Genomic DNA, 18,738 nt, shown 5'->3' on the forward strand with positions numbered 1-18,738 from the left:
GTGCATTCATACACACACACACACATACACTAGAAGTGCAGTCTTAGCCACTGGACCACACACACACACACACACACACACACACACACACACACACACTCGAAGTGCAGTCTTAGCCACTGGACCACCAGGGAAGTCCCTAGATAGTATTTTCTTAACTTCTAGAAACAGAGATGAAATTGCAGAGGCAACAAGCAAGGCCAGTCAGTTTCCCAGAGACATTCTTTTTCAGGAGGGTGGTTGTTAGGGGATGGGTCAGTGGAGAGGTGACGGTCTCTGTCTGTCAGCCTGCAACCTCAGTTCTGGGCTGGGGTTAGTGACAACTGCCCTCTAAGAAGGTTCCATGCCTACAACAGACCTGTCTGCTGGCTGACTCCTGGGGAGCTAGTAGACTGAGCCACAGGACTTGAATAAAAGGATTTGGGCTGGGGAGGAATCTCCCCCATTTCTTCTCCTCTTCCTTCTTTTTCAGCTAGGATCTTCTGATCTCTTTGCCTCCGGCATTTCCTCACAGGCCCTGCAAGGCTGTGGCTCCTGTGTGAAGCTGCTAAGGGCCTAAGAAGGCTTCTCGTGGTTCATGTTCCCATGTGCAAAGAGCCTAGCGTGTTGGGAGGGAGGGCCGTAGGAAGGGGCAGAAGTCTGAGGGTTTGGCTTTTCAAGTTCCTACTGTTACTTTTTTTTTTTTTTTTTTTCATTTTCCTTTGCCTCATCTACTAACTCTTTGAGGCCAAAGAGGCCCAAAGTGAAGTCTGTCCTAATTTTAAACTTGCCTCTGTGACTGCCCTGTAATTTTCATTCCACAGCCTAAATTGGAACATGTCTCCGTAGGTTGGGCTCAGAGCATCTCTTTCAGTGAAGGTTTAACAAATTACCCTTGATACAGCAGAGGAATTTCAGCATCAAAAGCCAGGATTCAGTCTTTGTCAGAAGACCACCTTCAGAAGAGCTTTATCCAGTTCTAGGAGATCATGGTGGAAGAGGGGTTAATATACCCATTGGCTACCGCCGGTCATCTCTTAAAATAGACAAATTTCAGCAGATGCCCACAGAACAACATGATTGTATTCCTTCTTTGGCAGGAGGAAATTTGAGAAAATTTTTACAGAGATTATCTGACCCAGATTCTTTGCACATGTACTTCCAAGGTTTGAGCTGTGACTTTGCCCATGAAGATCATGTAGCTCTCAATTTCTGTGGAACTCAATTCCTTATCTTCCTTCCCCTATGTGGGCCTCTTGGAGTGACCTCGGACCACTGTGAGCTCTCCTTTCCTCTGAATTTCTCCAGATAAATCATGCTCTCTTTCCATTTTGTATGTGTCCATTACCTGCCAGGGGCTTCCCAGGTGGCACTAGTGGTAAAGAACTCACCTGCCAATGCAGGAGACATAAGAGACATGGGTTCAATCTCTGGGTCGGGAAGATCCCCTGGAGTAAGAAATGGCAACCCACTCCAGTATTCTTGCCTGGGAAATCCCATGGACAAAGGAGCCTGGTGGGCTATAGTCCATGGGGCCCGCAAAGAGTCAGTCACAACTGAGCACATACCTGCCAGGAGTAGGTTGAGATTTATAACACAATCTTAGTGAATGATGCTTCAATTCAGTAATTATTATCCATTGCAATGATATAAGAGTCAGGAATTTTCTTAGCATTTTAATCATAGGTACTAATGGCCTTAAGAAGTTCTTCCATTACAAAAATGGAATATTTATACTTCCTCTACATGAATCTGCCCTACAAATAGAAGATAGATTTCTGTTTACCAAGGAGCATGGAAGAAGTCAGCAGTCATTATCCTCGTTTTTCTCCAATAACAGCCAATGTTTTTCCAGATTAGTCCAATACAAGTAACTTGTTCATTTCCTTCAGGACCCAGATTGCCTCAGAAACTTCAATACCTGCCAGTGGCTGAGGCCCAAGAGACTCAGACAGTCATGAAAACTACTGCTGGCCACTTAGTTTTCTGATTCCATGAGCACACCTGAACTCTGATCTTGAGGGTTGCCTTCCTTTCTGCCATGGAATGGTACCCAATATGAAGGAGATGTCTTTTCTTTAATGTTTTTTTAAAAAAAAAAATCGTAATTTAATTGGAGGATGACTGTTCTGCAATGTTGTGTTGGTTTCTGCCACACATCAACATGAATCAGCCATAGGTACACATATTTCCCCTCCCTCTTGAAACTCCCTCCCAAGGAGATATCTTGAATCCTATTTTGCTATAGAGGCCTCAGAATAAGGATTTCAGCCTGAAGGCAGCCCCACAAACTGAATCACCATGGATGCGGCCTTGAGAAAGCTATGAAGGGCCCATGCTCTGGGCATCAATCTATGGGCTACCTGGTTTCTACAGGTAGATGTCAAAAACTGGAGGCTTTGAGATTTCACCTTATTCACAAGTTAGCCAATTGACTGCCTTTCTTCATACGGGTGATTTTGTTAAAATTCTCTCGTTCTGCTGAAAAAGACCACCAGTGAAATACATGTGCAGTCGCTGTACTCAGACGGTAATAGTCTGGTGCCCCAAAGGCCAGGCTCTTCCTTTCAGTCCTCACAGAGACTTGTTAGCTCCATCCTGGGGGAGAACATGGTCTAAGAACTGTGAATTCAAGCTCCCGTGCAGGATAGCCATCTTACAAAAGTGTGCTGCTGGTCCCAAGAGAAATCCATAGAGGACGATGGAGATGCTGGCGTGAATCCAACACTACTGCAAGAAAAACAATGCAAGCACAGCGCTACGAAGTAATTAGTATCATTGTCATCTGTGTGAAGGACAACAGAGTGTTACTGCTATCGTGCTCCTGATACTGGAGGTTTTCCAGGGCCCCAAAGGCATAGGTACTTTAATCACATTGGAAAAATGGAGGAGTGGCCCAATCGGCTACAGAACTAGCACAGTGCAAGACCTGAGTGTGATGACAGACACTGATTCACCTCTAGTTTCGCCAGCACATGACTCTCTTGACATGGCCCAAACTCTGTGAGATCCGCTTCTTCTACGCCTTCCGTGTGTCCTGCTTACATGCCACTTCCTCCATGAAGCATTCACCAGTCCTCCCCCTGCCTGAAGAAGTCTGCTCTTCTTTTGAGTCAGATTGATGCTCTCTGGCAGTGTAATTCTCTACCTTAACATGTTACTTTTATGGGTACACTTAATTTTTTAAATATTTGTTTATTCGGGTGGGTCAGGTCTCAGTTGCAATGCGTGGACTTCTCTACTTGTGGTGTGCAGGCTCTAGAGTGGCATGCGGGATCCTCGTTCCTTGACCAGGGATCGAACCCACGTGCCCTGCATTGGAAGGCAGGCTGCCAACCACTGGACCACCAGGGGAGTCCCTCTGTGTATATTTTATGTCTCGTCTTTCATGCTAGATGGTAAAGTCCCTGAGAGTAGAAACGCTGCCAGGTGCATGTACATATTCTCCACGTTGTCTTCAGTACAGAAATCACACCCAGTAAACCTATAGTGAAAGAATAAAGGGATGAACAATGACAGAATACAGACGTAGGTAAAGCATCTCTAGAATCACGCTGCTAGTGACATATCTAAGCTTTGTTGACAGAAAAGGGTCCACACACACATCTCCCAACAGGTGGAGTCGTCAGAAATACACACGAGGGGAAAGACACAAATGAAGACAGATGAAAGGTTGTAACATCATGTGACTCCTTCCACTGTGTCCAGTTCTTCTCACAGAAGCTTTTCTCTTCACTTTATTTTTGTGGTCAGGGTTGGGTATTGTTTGTGGAATTTGCTCAGGAAAACTTAGTAATTTTCCAACGTAGTTAATATTCAGATATGAAAAAAATCTCTTACAGTTTAAATGGTGAATAGATGCTAATTTATACATATATACTTATGCTCAGAATGCCTAATTAATGATCTTCCATGTCAGTCATGGGTATGTTAATGAGCTTCTTTTGCTCCTGTGTCGTAATTACACTGCGCCTCTCTCGCTTGAGGTTGGAAGAACATTTTCTCTGTGGGTTAGCAAATGATGCAAAATAACAACAACAAAACAGCTAACAATTACTCAGTGATTCGTCAGTTTAGGGGATGTGGAAGTATATGATCATAACAATTTAGTATGAGACGACGTAAAGACAGCCAAAAAAAGATACTGGCTATTTTCATGGTAACTCTCCATTTGCTGAATTAAGAAAAGGTTTGCTTGATCTGCAGGACTGTCTTTCTTTGGTCCGGTCAACTGACCGTCTTTCTTACTCTGAGGACAAAAAGCCTCTGTGATAACGGGAACTCTATCAATAGGTGTTATCCTATATTTAGATCTGTTCTATTTCTCGGGACCCAGAAGTGCCAGCTTCTACCTCCCTTCCATAGTCTTTCTTTTGTCTGTCTTACTATTGTATTTGGTTTCTTCCCTAAACTCTGGCATATTTTTCAGCCATAAACCGTCCTACTTTAATCCAACAGAATCAGGTTGGTGCCTAACTTTTCACTTTTTGGCTCTGTGACTTCAGGTGAGTTAATTGACCTCTCTGAGCCTCTGTTTCTTTACTTGGAAATGAGGTGAGAATACCAGTTGTTAGAAAAGATAAGACAATGTGTGGCAGAAACCAGCACAAGGAAAAGTGAAAGTGTTAAGTTGCTCAGTCGTGTCCAGCTCTTTGGGACCCTATGGATCGTAGCCCTCCAGGCTCTTCTGTCCATGGGATTCTCCACGCAAGAATACTGGAGTGGGTTGCCATGCCCTTCTCCAGGGGATCTTCCCGCCTCAGGGATGGAACCTAGGTCTCTGCTAATGTAAGCAGAGTCTTTACTACCAGGAAAGCCCAAGCAACATAATACTGTAAAGCAATTATCCTTCAATTAAAAATAAATATGTATTTTTAAAAGTTAAGGACGCCTAACTTTGAACCCTTTCTGCAATATATAAAAAAATAAAGAAATATGACAATGAAGTGAGTTAAAGTGTCTGGAGTCCATTGCAAGGCATGTAGGAGGCAACAGGATTGCCCGTTTTCCTTCCTTTTTGCCGTCCCACCGTGGTCAATGCAGTGGTTAAGACTACAGCATCTGGAGGTAGACTGTCGGGGTTTAACTCCCCAGTTCTGCTGTATCCCTGTTCTGTGACCTCAGACAAGTGACTTAGCCTTGCTGTGCCTGAGTTTCTGGGTATCTCAAATGTCAGCGCTTGGCATTTACTGAGTGCTCACAAAAGGCAGCTGTTACTATCTGACAGTCCGAGCAGCTGGGTGAAAACAGCCCTCTGCGACTCCCTCTTTGGATCAGTGTCATCCACGGTCAGGGTCAGGAAGCCCTTCTCCTGTGTTAAAATCAGGGTGCCTCCGCCCTTTGTCAGGGACGGCGGGGCGCACAGACGCGGGCCCTACGTCTAGATCTTCTCTGTGCGGAGGCCATCTCTCCGTTTCCCCTCTCCTCTGGGGAGAAATCTGTCTTCTTTGTGAGAGGAACACAGGAGCAGATTTGTGCTACCCCGCCTGGGTGTGCAGGCGCTCTCTGTCTCTGTGTAGGGGTGGAGTGCGGAATGCCCAAGCTCTGTGTTCCGCCCCTGTGTCCTCCCCGCTCCTCCCCTCTGACAGGCTGCGTGAGGAATCAAGGGCTTTGTGCCAAGCCTTTCACTTGGGGCCTCTATTTTTCCTTTCTTTTTATGCCAGAGGCAACTAGTTGAGTTTGCTTGCTGGATGTGAGGCTTCTGAAACCATTCAGCTAGCCCTGACATTTTTAAGATAACGAATTATTCTCCAAGTGGTATCAGAATCTGACTTTTCATGATCTAGATCTGTCGGTGGACTGTATTGCTTGGCTCTTTAAGGATGACGAAGCTGCAAATTCAAATAGCTGACCCCTCAAATAAGCAGTCTGATTTAGCCTCTTGAGTTGTCCAGACAGACCCACAGCAGCAAGGCTGGCACTTTATATCTCGGCTTGCGATTTACAGATTTCAGAACGCTTTCAGAAAAAACTCGTCTGATCCTCAAAAATCCCTGACTGGTAAACAGGCCAGAATATGTTATCCCCATTTTACAGTTTAAAAAAAAAAAAAGCAAACAAACAAAAAGCCGGAAGCTCCAAAGCATTAGGTGACTTGTCTCCTAATGACATCAATGTGAAGTCTAGTGTCCTGATTAGAACCCAGAGATTTTAAGCCAGTAGCTTTGATGAATCAGAAAAGGCAAGATTACCTTGCAGTATCCAGTTGTAACTGCCCTCTCTCACCCCTTGGCCACACTGACCTAACACAACAAATATTGTTCCTGCCACACTTCCAACTTGAGGTTTGTGGGAGCGGGTGTGCGTGTGCAGGCTCTGCTCCCCCTGGTCACTCAGGGATCCAGGCTGACAGAGGCTCCACCGGCTTCCGACACTGCCATCTCCATATGTGACCTCAAGGTTTGCTGCAGCCGGGGAAGAAAAGGTGCAGAATTCATAGCAGCTTTCCTCTGCTTGTAGCTCATTGGTCGGATTAGCTGCATGGTCTCAAATTAACTACATGGGAGCCTGGGAAATCCTCCCATACACTCAGAAAGCAGCAGAGCCCCAGAAATCTCCACTTCAGGCTTTTAGGTGGTCCATTTAAAGACACTGTGCAGTGCAGGGGCCCCATTTTGAGTTAATGATGCTTTCTAATAAATGCATCTTCCCTGGTGTCTCAGATGGTAAAGAATATGCCTGCAATGCAGGAGACCCCGGTTTGATCCCTGGGTCAGGAAGATCTCCTGGAGAAGGAAATGGCAACCCACTCCAGTATTCTTGTCTGGAGAATTAACAGAATTCTCCAGAAGAGCCTGGAAAGCTAAATACTGTAACCTGGGCATTTCATTTCTTTGAGAAGGATGGGAAGAGATAAAGCAAATTTAAACAGCATCTGATGCATGAGGCACTTGCTAAAAAGAAAAATGAAATAATTTGTAGTCACAACAGGTTATGCTAACGTTTCTCTTTGTTTTAAATTTTAGCTTTATTGAGGTACAATTGACAAATAAAATTATAAGGTATTTAAAGTGTACATCATGGTGATATGATATATATATATATATATACACGCACACATTGTGAAGGGTTTCTCTGGTAGCTCAGCTGGTAAAGAATCTGCCTGCAATGTGGGAAACCCCAGTTTGATCCCTGGATTGGGAAGATCCCCGGGAGGAGGGCATGGCAACCCACTCCAGTATTCTTGCCTGGAGAATCCCCGTGGACAGAGGAACCTGGTGGGCTATAGTCCATTTGGTCGCAAAGAGTCAGACACAACTGAGCTAAGCACAGCACATACATAGTGAAAGGATTCCACCCATCTAATTAACATCCATCCCTTTACATTTTCATCTCTCTTTTTGGTGAATATGCTTTCCCTTTTGGGACCTGATATTTTAAAAATTAGAATGTTCTCCAGAAAGTAAGCAGAAAACTTGTGATCTAAATGTATTGATCTCCCTCCACTCCCCTCTATTTCATAGAGAAACTTTCAGATTAAAAGAATTCTTCAAATTATTCCTTAGAAAATATCAAGATTTACTTCTAAGATATTTTAGAAAACTCGTGATGTCATTCAAACAAGTTTTCTTAACTACTCGGATTATTTCCCAGGAAATAAGCCTCTACGTGGTTTGCCCTCTTTGTTTGATTATGGATATAGAGGGAAATGCTCTCTGTGTTTGGATAATGGATATAGAAGAAAATTGCAATCAGGGACAAGAAGCAGTTTGACTTTTGAGTTACATAGAGGGCTTGGCTGTAGTTGGCATTTTGGTGTGAAAGATTTTAGAATATTCAGAGAGAAGGATGGGACCTGTGAGCTGAACAGAAAATAAAGTGGTGCAGAGCCAGCTGGACTGCAGAAGATAGTTCTCATGCAAAGTGAATCTCTTGCATCCGTCCCCGTTCCATATGGTAATCTGCCACAGAACCAGTTGCTGCCTGAATATCCTTGTGTTAAATTGCCCTCACCTCTAGCTACTGGACTCACCTGTGGAGCTTCCCTGTGGCTCCTGCCCTGCTCTCTACATTCTGGAAGCAGCCGTACTTGTCATGGGTGGACGGTCAGCTCAGTGTGAGCTCCCTGCTAAACACCCATCAGCGCAGCAGAAATTCTTAGAAAAGCTTTCCATGGAAACATAGAACTTGTTTTTTACCCCCACCCTCCCCTTTTAAAATGAAGTGGGTTTGTTTTTTGATAAAGTGAATTTTAAAACATAAAATAGCAATCCAGAGCACAGATACTAACAGTAATTAATTATCATCATCATTGGGGCTTGTATGTAAATCTCATGATGTAAGGAGTTTGGCTGTTTTCATGGGCATCACCTTCATCTCAGCAGACATTTGTTTCATAGATCATAAATTTTATCCTCTGTATTCCAGGGAGATAAAATGTGAAAGTGAAGCAACTTATCCAAGATCGCAGGTAGGACATCTGGACAGATGAGGGTGGGGTCTCCCAGGTGTGGCCAGGCACGGGAGTCCATGACATGTGTTAACAACATGGATCCCAGGTTGCTCCTTAGAACTACTGACAGAATTTTCAGGAAAGAGGCCCAGGAATCCTTCTTTTTACCAAGCACTACGAATGACTTGTGTGATGCACAGTTAGCAGTAACCCGATCCAGCAGAACGGACAACTCTTCTCTCATTTCAGCCTCCTGTCACCACTGCAAGGAAAGGAAAGTCTCTGAGAGGATGAGAAAGTTAACCCCCAGAATTCAGGCAAACTGTGGGAATAGCAGCTACTTCTGCCCATCCCTGGAGTTTTCAAGAAAAGTACAGTTTTATGTATTTTTAAATGTCAACACTTTGTACCACTGCTTTTCAAAAAAGGCCCTAGGGGCGAATAGCCGTGTCTGTAAGCGTTCTCTGGGTGGTTGGAAAATAGAATTCTTTCAGAATTTGTGTTCTTTAAATGTAACTTTTGACTGGGTGATAAATACACAAAGTACAGAATTCAAAAGGTTAAAAACAGTATATGGTAGACGATAAATCTCTTTTCCACACCCCCTTTTCCCGTTTCCCAGTTCCTTTTCCTAAAAGCAACCATCATTACCATTTTCTTATGTTTCCTTCTAGTGACAACCCAAGCATATAGAAGTGTGTGTGAGCGAATACTTATTTTTTAACCCAAATGGTATCCATGTTTAACATCTATGTCATTGTGTCTAATTAAACTGATACTTTTCTTCTGGTATCACATTGATGTTGTGGCATTGCTTTTGTGATAGAGAACACTAAATCTCCAGTGGCTTACCAATAACAAAAAGTTCATTTCTCTCTTGTGCAATAGTCCAGTGTGGGAATTCAGTGGACAAGCAACCAGATCCCTCCATCTTGAAGTTTGTCCACGGGATTTAGAACCTGCTGCTTCCAGCTGGTGGGGAAAAGAGAGAGCCTAGAAGAGCCTAGAAGATGGAGAATCTTGCAGAAGATTTTTATGGGTTATCCCCAGAAATGGCGACATCATTTCTGCCCACAATCTTTTGGCAAGAACTAAGTAAAATATCCCCATCTAGCTGTAAGGAGAGCTGGGAAATGTAGTTCTTTACGGGCAACCAATCATCAGTATCTGATTCAGACTGGCGAAGGGGCGCACACACCTTTGGTGGACAGCTGGCCATTCTTTCTGGCTATGCTTTTCAGCCCCAGATGTACATGGTTTTCTCGTAATTACAGTGAGTGGGGTTTTTGACCCTCAGCCTGTGGGAGTTCAGTAGGGAGGCTGGTAAGAGATTTTTATACTGCAGGTGTGACCTGTGAGAGCTTGGGAACCACTGCTTCAGCCAGGAGGCCAAAGGTCAAGTTCAACTTTTGCCCCTGCTAGTAGGCAAGCCGGGGTCCCAGAAATGCCCCATGGCATCTGTCTGTGAACATGGAAATCCAGTGCCTACCCGAACACTCTATTGGACCTCCTCAAACTAAATGGTTTTTGTCTTATCTCACCCAGATAGAGCCAAGAACAGAGCGATTCCGTAATTCCCAATGTAGCTGTAAAACATTCTAGCAATATTCTGATTTTTCTTCCCAAGCTTTAATTTAGCGGCCCCTCCCCACCCCCTCCTCTCACGCTAGACTTGTTACACAGGAATTTTCCGACACCCTTTTTGCTTACAAAACTTTCTTTGCCACTAGAGGGGGGAAAAAAATGAACAAAAACACATCAACAATATAAAGAACTTTTGTAAGTTAGGTGCTAGAGAGGGAGAAGTCCTGAAGCCGCTGGGAACCTCACCGCCTGACCCCCGTCCCCCGTCCTGTCCATGGGATGTGATGGCGCCCTCCTGCAGGGCTCTGCCTGCGTCAGCCCCCAGAATAGAAACCTTGGGATGAAGCCTTGATGGAAGAAAAAAGCAGAATGAGGTGAGCGCCTTCTCTCCCCACTGCGCATCCGGCATCTATGAGCCGGGGGCCTCCGGGGCGGACCTCGGCCACCCTGGGGAGGAGCGACGCCTCACGTCGCGCCGAGCCCTTCCGCCTGGGGTTTCTCTTCCTTGCTGGTCTGTGCGGACTCTGTGGTCGCTGTTCTCTGTGTCAGCACATTTGAAATTGCTGACTGTAAACACTGAAGGCAGCGTGCCTGCTCCCGAAGAAGCCACAAGGAAAACAGCTCTGGGCAACTCCGGATGTTCTCGGTGGGACCAGCTCCCAGCTCCGGCCCTTTACCGAGTCCAGGGCTCAGTGGTTTGGGTGGGATGGGGGGGAAAGACAGAAGCCGGGGGAGGAAGGACATCGGCCTTTGGAGGTCTCTTCTTAAGGAAGTAGATATTGGTTTTCTTCGGGTCCTTTCTTTGGGAGCTGCCATAGGAGAGGAATTCGGACGGCTGGAATGGGAGGGTTGCCAGGTAGCAACACGGAGATAACAACCCACCCCACGTGCACATGATGGAAATTGGGAGCCATGAGTATCACGAGGGCGTTCGCCATGATCTGGGGAGGAAATGGTGACAGAACACCACTGTAAACCAAGCAGCCCCCTCAGGTCTCTGGGGCCGGCCCGGAGGGGCACCCAGCGCGGCGATGGTGGGCGGTGTCCTTCCCACAGGGCCGGGCTTGGCTGGCCTCTGAGCCCGGAAGGCAGCGGGTCTCTGGGGCCCTGCGGGGCCTTCCACAGACCAGGGTGTGTGTCCCTGTAGCCTGTCAGACCACAACCTTTCTCAGAGGCTTGTGGATTAGACTCTTCGTGGTCAGACCAGGAAGAGTGTGTTACCCAGCTCCAGAAAGTGTGTGAGTCTGTGCTTGTGCTTAAAACCGCCAGCTCCATCGTCTCTTCTTAGAAGGAGAATGGGGAACCAGGAAGGAGGCTTTACCCAGAACACCTCATGACTCTATGTTGAGAGCCTTCTATGTAAAAGTGATGGAGGCTGGGTTCTGGGGTGGATGAGTCAATGCTCCAGAGAAAAAGAACCAGGAGGACATATATATATATATATATATATGTCTAAGCTATGTATGTTGTTTGTTTTGGTGGCTAAGTCGTCTCTGACTCCTTTGCTGCCCCCATGCACTGTAGCAGGCCAGGCTCCTCTGTCCATGGGATTTCCAGGTACAAATACTGGAGCGGGCTATTTCCTCCTCCAGGGGATCTTCCCCACCCAGGGATTGAACTGGGCATCTCCTGTGTCTCCTTCATTGGCGGGTGGATTCTCTACCACTGAGCCACCTGGGAAGTCCATGGTATGTATATGAGGATATATAATACAGGTATCTATATATCCAACAGGATATATATGCCAGTAGATGTGAGTGTGTATATATGTGTGTGTATATATATGTTAATAGGATATATATATTTCTCTTATATATGACACAGACATATATATACATATTATACATATCATATATATCTCTTAGACATCCTATATATATATCTACAATATGTGTGTGTGTGTACACATATATGGGGATGTGCATTTTATATACACATATATGTAAAATATGCATCCCTATATATGTATATGCATACACACATTGTAGACATATAGGATATATATGGAGATAAATAGGATATATGTGATATATATAATATGTATATATGAGTGTGTATATATATGTTGAGAGAGAGATTTATTTTAAGAAATTGGCTCACGTGATTATGGGGACTGGCAAGTCCACAATCTGTAGAGCAGGCTGGCAGCCTGGAGATTCAGGTAAGGGTTGATGCTACAGTCTTGGGTCCTCAATCTGCAGGCTAGAAACCCAGGCAGAGTTGCTATGTTGCAGTCTTAAGGCAGAATTGCTTATTCAGAAACCTCAGTCTTTGCTTTCAAGGCCTTCCAGTGTTTGGATGAGACCCACTCACATTAAGAAGGGTAATCTGCTTTACTCAAAGTCTACTGATTTAAATGTTAATCACATCTAAAGAAATAACCTTCACAGCCACATATAGACTGCAGTTTAACCAAAGAACTGGGCACTAGTCAAGTTGACACATAAAATTCAACATCACATGGGGAATTTCTACACTGAAAGTGGAACATTTTATTCAGATGCCCATACATCAAATTATAGAAATTTCTTTAGAGTAAAACATGCTATGAGCCAGGCTGTCTCAGTGATGTGCTTTCTGGTTTTCTTGTGGCAGATTGTGCTTGGTGTAATCTCTGATCTAATGGGCATTCATTGGAAATAGTCCTTTTTACCTTGATGTCAGAGGAATAGCACTTGGGCCAGTGCAGATCTCTGAAAAGAGCAGTGTTCAGTTCCTAATCCTGCTTCTGTCTTGTGATAAGAGCCTGCTCAGTCACTTTGGTCGTGTTTGACTCCAAGAGACCCCATAGACTGTAGCCCTCCAGGCTCCTCTGTCCATGGGATTCTCCAGGTAAGAATACTGGAGTGGGTTGCCGTGGCTTCCTCCAGGGGATCTTCCCGATTCAGGGATCGAACCCGTGTCTCTTACATCTCCTGCATTGGCAGGTTCTTTACCACTAGTGCCACCCTATAATAAGAACCTGAGAGTAATTAATTTCTACACCACTTCTGTATTTTGAGAAGTGTGTTGATAAGGTGCAGAGGCTCCATCGCCAGAGGGGGAGAGTTCTAACGGTGGGATGGAACTGCCCAGGTTCAGCTCCTAGCTAAGCTGTGTTGTTTAACCCGCCTGAGCCTCAGTTTCCTCACAGGTACAAGGGGGACAATACCACCAGTTGCTACCTCATAGGGTTTTAGGACAACTAAATGTATTAACATACATTAGTGTCTGCACATAGGTTCAGTTCAGTCCAGTCACTCAGTCGTGTCCGACTCTTTGTGACCCCATGAATCGCAGCACACCAGGCCTCCCTCTTCATCACCAACTCCCAGAGTTTACTCAAACTCATGTCCATCAAGTCGGTGATGCCATCCAGCCTTCTCATCCTCTGTCATCCCCTTCTCCTGCCCCCAGTCCCTCCCAGCATCAGGGTCTTTTTAATGAGTCAACTCTTCGCATGAGGTGGCCAAAGTACCGGAGTTTCAGCTTCAGCATCAGTCCTTCCAATGAACACCCAGGACTGATCTCCTTTAGGATGGACTGGTTGGATCTCCTTGCAATCCAAGGGACTCTCAAGAGTTTTCTCCAACACCACAGTTCAAAAGCATCAATTCTTCGGTGCTCAGCTTTCTTCACAGTCCAACTCTCACATCCATACATGACCACTGGAAAAACCATAGCCTTGACCAGATGGACCTTTGTTGGCAAAGTAATGTCTGCTTTTTAATATGCTATCTAGGTTGGTCATAACTTTCCTTCCAAGGAGTAAGCGTCATTTAATTTCATGGCTGCAGTCACCATCTGCAGTGATTTTGGAGCCCACAAAAATAACGTCTGACACTGTTTCCCCATCTATTTCCCATGAAGTGATAGGACCAAATGCCATGATCTTAGTTTTCTGAATGCTGAGCTTTAAGCCAACTTTTTCACTCTCCTCTTTCACTTTCATCAAGAGGATTTTTAGTTCCTCTTCACTTTCTGCCATAAGGGTGGTGTCATCTGGATATCTGAGGTTATTGATATTTCTCCCGGCAGTCTTGATTCCAGCTTGTGCTTCTTCCAGCCCAGCGTTTCTCATGATGTACTCTGCCTATAAGTTAAATAATCAGGGTGACAATATACAGCCTTGATGTACTCCTTTTCCTATTTGGAACCAGTCTGTTGTTCCATGTCCAGTTCTAACTGTTGCTTCCTGACCTGCATACAGGTTTCTTAAGAGGCAAGTCAGGTGGTCTGATATTCCCATCTCTTTCAGAATTTTCCACAGTTTATTGTGATCCACACAGTCAAAGGCTTTGGCATAGTCAATAAAGCAGAAATAGATATTTTTCTGGAACTCTCTTGCTTTTTCGATGATCCAGTCGATGTTGGCAATTTGATCTCTTGTTCCTCTGCCTTTTCTAAAACGAGTTTGAACATATGGAAGTTCACAGTTCACGTATTGCTGAAACCTGGCTTGGAGAATTTTGAGCATTACTTTACTAGCGTGTGAGATGAGTGCAATCGTGCAGTAGTTTGAGCATTCTTTGGGTATTGCCTTTCTTTGGGATTGGAATGAAAACTGACCTTTTCTAGTTCTGTGACCACTGCTGAGTTTTCCAAATTTGCTGGCGTATTGAGTGCAGCACTTTCACAGCATCATCTTTCCAGATTTGAAATAGCTCAACTGGAATTCCATCACCTCCACTATCTTTATTCGTAGTGATGCTTTCTAAGGCCCACTTGACTTCACATTCCAGGATGTCTGGCTCTAGGTGAGAGATCACACCATCATGATTATCTGGGTCATGAAGATCTTTTTTGTACAGTTCTTCTGTGTATTCTTGCCACCTCTTCTTAATATCTTCTGCTTCTGTTAGGTCCATACCATTTCTGTCCTTTATTGAACCCATCTTTGCATGAAATGTTCCCTTGGTATCTCTAATTTTCTTGAGGAGATCTCTAGTCTTTCCCATTCTGTTGTTTTCCTCTATTTCTTTGCATTGATCACTGAGGAAGGCTTTCTAATCTCTCCTTGCTATTCTTTGGAACTCTGCATTCAAATGGGAATATCTTTCTTTTTCTCCTTTGCTTTTCACTTCTCTTCTTTTCAAGCTATTTGTAAGGCCTCCTCAGACAACCATTTTGCTTTTTCGCATTTCTTTTCCATGGGGATGGTCTTGATTCCTGTCTCCTGTACAATGTCACAAACCTCCATCCATAGTTCATCAGGCACTCTATCAGATCTAGTCCCTTAAGTCTATTTGTCACTTCCACTGTATAATCAGAAGGGATTTGATTTAGGTCATACCTGAATGGTCTAGTTATTTTCTCTACTTTCTTTAAGTCTGAATTTAGCAATAAGGAGTTCATGATCTGAGCCACAGTCAGCTCCCGGTCTTGTTTTTGCTGACTGTATAGAGCTTCTCCATCTTTGGCTGCAAACAGTACAATCAGTCTGATTTCAGTGTTGACCATCTGGTGATGTCCATGTGTATGTAGAGTCTTCTCTTGTGTTGTTGGAAGAGGGTGTTTGCTATGACCAGTGCGTTCTCTTGGCAAAACTCTATTAGCCTTTGCCCTCCTTCATTCCGTACTCCAAGGCCAAATTTGCCAGTTACTCCAGGTAGTACATAAGTAGTGCCACATAAGTGTTTGCTATTATGATGATTACTCCCTGGGAATATGACGAGAGAAAGTATGAGTAGAGGATGGAGGTGGTTGAAGAAAAGGTTTTAGAAATAGATTATATATGAGAACTTTGCTCTGATTCTGTCCATGTTTGAGACTACTTTTCAATGTTGTCCTTTAGGGAATTCTGTTCGTAATCCCCTTAGATGAATTGACACCAAGATGGAGACTCCTTGTATCCAATTCTGTGCTGTAGTTAATATTGTCATGGAGAACTTCCAAGGTATTAATAATGAGCTAATACACCTACGAATGTTAAATGTGTTGGAAGCAGTTTCCTGATGAGCAAATAGCAGATGTGGCAATAACCATGGTCTAATTGCCTGAAAGGCAATTAAATATGGTTTTTAGTTCTTTTCTAAGAAGATATTTGAAAGTTGAAGTATTTGCCACCCAAGGCCTTTCAGTTGTTCTTAGCGAGATGAAGTGTAATACAGAGGAGGGGTGCTTCAGAGTGTGTTTCCTTCCTATGCATCTGATTTATCTCTGTAAATTGTAGAGTTTTCTACATCGGTTTTTGATTTATATACTTCCTTGTTTGACTTTTTGGTGTAGAGTGATAGCTTTCATTGTCCTACAATTTCTAATGAAAAATAATACTAGTTTAGCTTTCATTGTCCTACAATTTCTAATGAAAAATAATACTAGTTACCTTTTGTTAAGATCCTCTATGGGTAAGGCACCGTAGTGAAGGTTTTATATGCATCATCATACATCATCTTCACAATAATATAATGAAGTTACTCTGATTATCACTGTTTTCCATTTGAAAAAACTGAGGATTTCCCAGGTGGTGCAGTGGTAAAGAATCTGCCTGCCAATGCAGGAGATGCAGGACAGGCAGGTTTGATTCCTGGTTTGGGAAGATTCCCCGGAGAAGGGCATGGCAACTCACTCCAGTATTCTTGCCTGGAGAATCCTATAGACAGAGAAGCCTGGTGATCTGCTGTCCATAAGGTTCCAAAGAGTCAGACATAACTGAAGCAGCTTTGCACACACGCATACATGAGGCTTAGGGGAAGACCTTTCTCCAGGTTCATCAGAGGTAGCTGGATTCCAAGTGGCAAGAGTAGGAAAGTCCAAACACTAACCACAACCCTCTAACGTTCTTTAAGTTTCATCAACTGAAATCAGCCCTACCCCCTGCTAGGGGCTTGGAGGTGTTTTACAAAGTGTGCTTTGAACTGCTCTTGTGTCTGGAATTCTTTTTAGGAGACAGTACTGCGTCCAGTCTGGTATGTTAGGAAGTTGGCATTTTCACGCCAGTATTGTCAGTGTATTTCACTGAGCAGGGCTTTGCCTGGGTGCTTGACAGCTGCTGTGTGTGCAGGTTCTCTGCTGAGGACAAGTTTTGTTTCTGGAGGAGACCTGGACACAGTGTTCCTGAAATACCGAGACTCAGGACTTGAGCTCTGGCCAGTGCTCGTGTCCATTTAGCAAACAGCTCTTCCCTGCCTTGACAGCGAGAAGGAAAATGCCATTTGAAGAGCGGTTTAGAGCTAGAAGAGGGGCAAAGAAGGAAAGAAATTTACCAGAGATATTAACAAAATCTCTAGTGCAAATAAACAATGAATGTGGCACAGCTTTTACATCTACTCTATGTGTATTTTCAAAAAGGATGATTCTTTTTTGCAACAGAGATGCTGACATATCCATGACGAGTTTTACAGCAACCATAAGAGAGGTTGTGCATGTGGAGAGTTCTTCCTCTAAATTTAGAATAAAACTCTGTGTCTTTTATTGTCAGGATGGGAGCTTAATTATAGCATGTTGCATACTTTGCCTTTGTAAAGCATGTGTGTGTGTGTGTGTGTGCGCGCGCGTGTGCACACATGCGCACACATGTATGTCTGGAGAAGTTCAGGTGCTATTTTTGTTTTCCTTTTGAAGCATCAGTAGTAGTCAATCTATGGTAGTTTAAGAAATATGCCATTTCTTGACCCTCAGTGAATTGATAAGTTCCCTGAGGGCAGGAAGCATGGTTTTTCCTCTGTTGTAGCTCTTACTATACTACTTAATATTTGTTTACTTGAATAAAACCAAGAGTGTCAACTTAGGCTATTTGGAAGGCTTTCAATTTGATTTTTACTTAAGTACTAATTTTTCTACTGGAAATAAATTTTTTCCAGCATGAAAACTTACATTTAAAATAAAATCTATAATTATTTATCATATTATCCCCCACATTAGCAGTTATGTGTTTGGTTTAGTTATCTTTTGACTATTTAGGATTACTTTCCCATGTGTTTAGCATCAAAATCTTTTTTACTGCATTGAGATTATTATTCACATTGTCAGGCTCATTACCCAGACTGAAAAGTACTTGATTCTGGCCACAAGTCCTTCATATCAACCATGAAAATTTGCTCCAACGCATATTCCCTGAGCCTGAAAGAATCAACTTTGATGGTTTACCTATAAAAATAATAAATTTCACTTTACCTTTAAAGACTTTAGTATGAATCTGATGCATATTTTATCTTTAGCTTCTGAACATAAGATTTTTGCCTCACTTAGCACACTGTAAGTTTTCACCATTGTGTATATTGAATGATGAATTCAAAAAACATAAAGATGAAACTAGCCCACATTTTGGGGGGTACAGTGTTCACAAGATCTTATTGGTATTTTCCATTCTATTTCTACCATCATATCATTTGGGGAAACTTAGCATTTTCTCATTAGAAGATATCTGGTGCTAAAATAGAATGTAGTTAATCAGGACAGAGGAGATGTGCGGTGCATACACTTATTAGGGAGCAATCCGCTGGCTCCTTATTACGGCTGTTAGTTCCCAGGCAACACCTTCCTCCTTTTTTTGTTTGTTTCATGCAATGGCTTATTAAAAACCACTGCCTGATTAAACACTTTGGTATTTGGTACCTGGGTAGGTAGAGGAACATGTGCTGATGACCTAGAGGAATTAAAACATTTTAACAATTGAAATAAAACTTTGATTTAGTTTTGTTAAATGTAGGGGGAAAATCTGCCTAGGACAAACATTTATAAAATATCTATCTAGTATCAGGCTGTCTAAACTCAATGAAACCAAGTTGGTGAAGCTAAAGTTAACATGATGATTTGTTAACCTTTAAATATCTCTATGCAGTTAAAACTTTGACTTTAAATTG

At 43.5% G+C, this 18,738-nt stretch overlaps 1 protein-coding gene and 1 long non-coding RNA gene across 3 annotated transcripts in view; one reads left to right on the forward strand and one right to left on the reverse strand.

Annotated features, from left to right (window-relative positions):
- The window catches only part of MAML3 (mastermind like transcriptional coactivator 3), a 447,607-nt gene that overhangs the window by 192,541 nt on the left and 236,328 nt on the right, over nt 1–18,738 (forward strand). Inside the window, exon 1 of one of the 2 annotated variants that reach the window (XM_043485970.1) lies at nt 8,618–10,329. The exons of the other annotated variant lie outside the window; for it this stretch is intronic. The gene's annotated coding sequence lies outside the window, so the exon portion shown is untranslated. Of the gene's footprint in view, nt 1–8,617; nt 10,330–18,738 lie in introns of those variants that run through there. 2 annotated transcript variants of the gene reach the window in all.
- On the reverse strand, nt 7,184–10,369 carry LOC122452414. Its single transcript, XR_006272683.1, has 3 exons — nt 10,290–10,369; nt 9,224–9,343; nt 7,184–8,633 (listed from the first exon to the last, which is right to left on the reverse strand). It is a non-coding gene; the product is annotated as an uncharacterized LOC122452414 (long non-coding RNA).

This window comes from Cervus canadensis, chromosome 1 (assembly GCF_019320065.1).
Source record: "Cervus canadensis isolate Bull #8, Minnesota chromosome 1, ASM1932006v1, whole genome shotgun sequence".
NCBI classification, from domain to species: domain Eukaryota; kingdom Metazoa; phylum Chordata; class Mammalia; order Artiodactyla; family Cervidae; genus Cervus; species Cervus canadensis.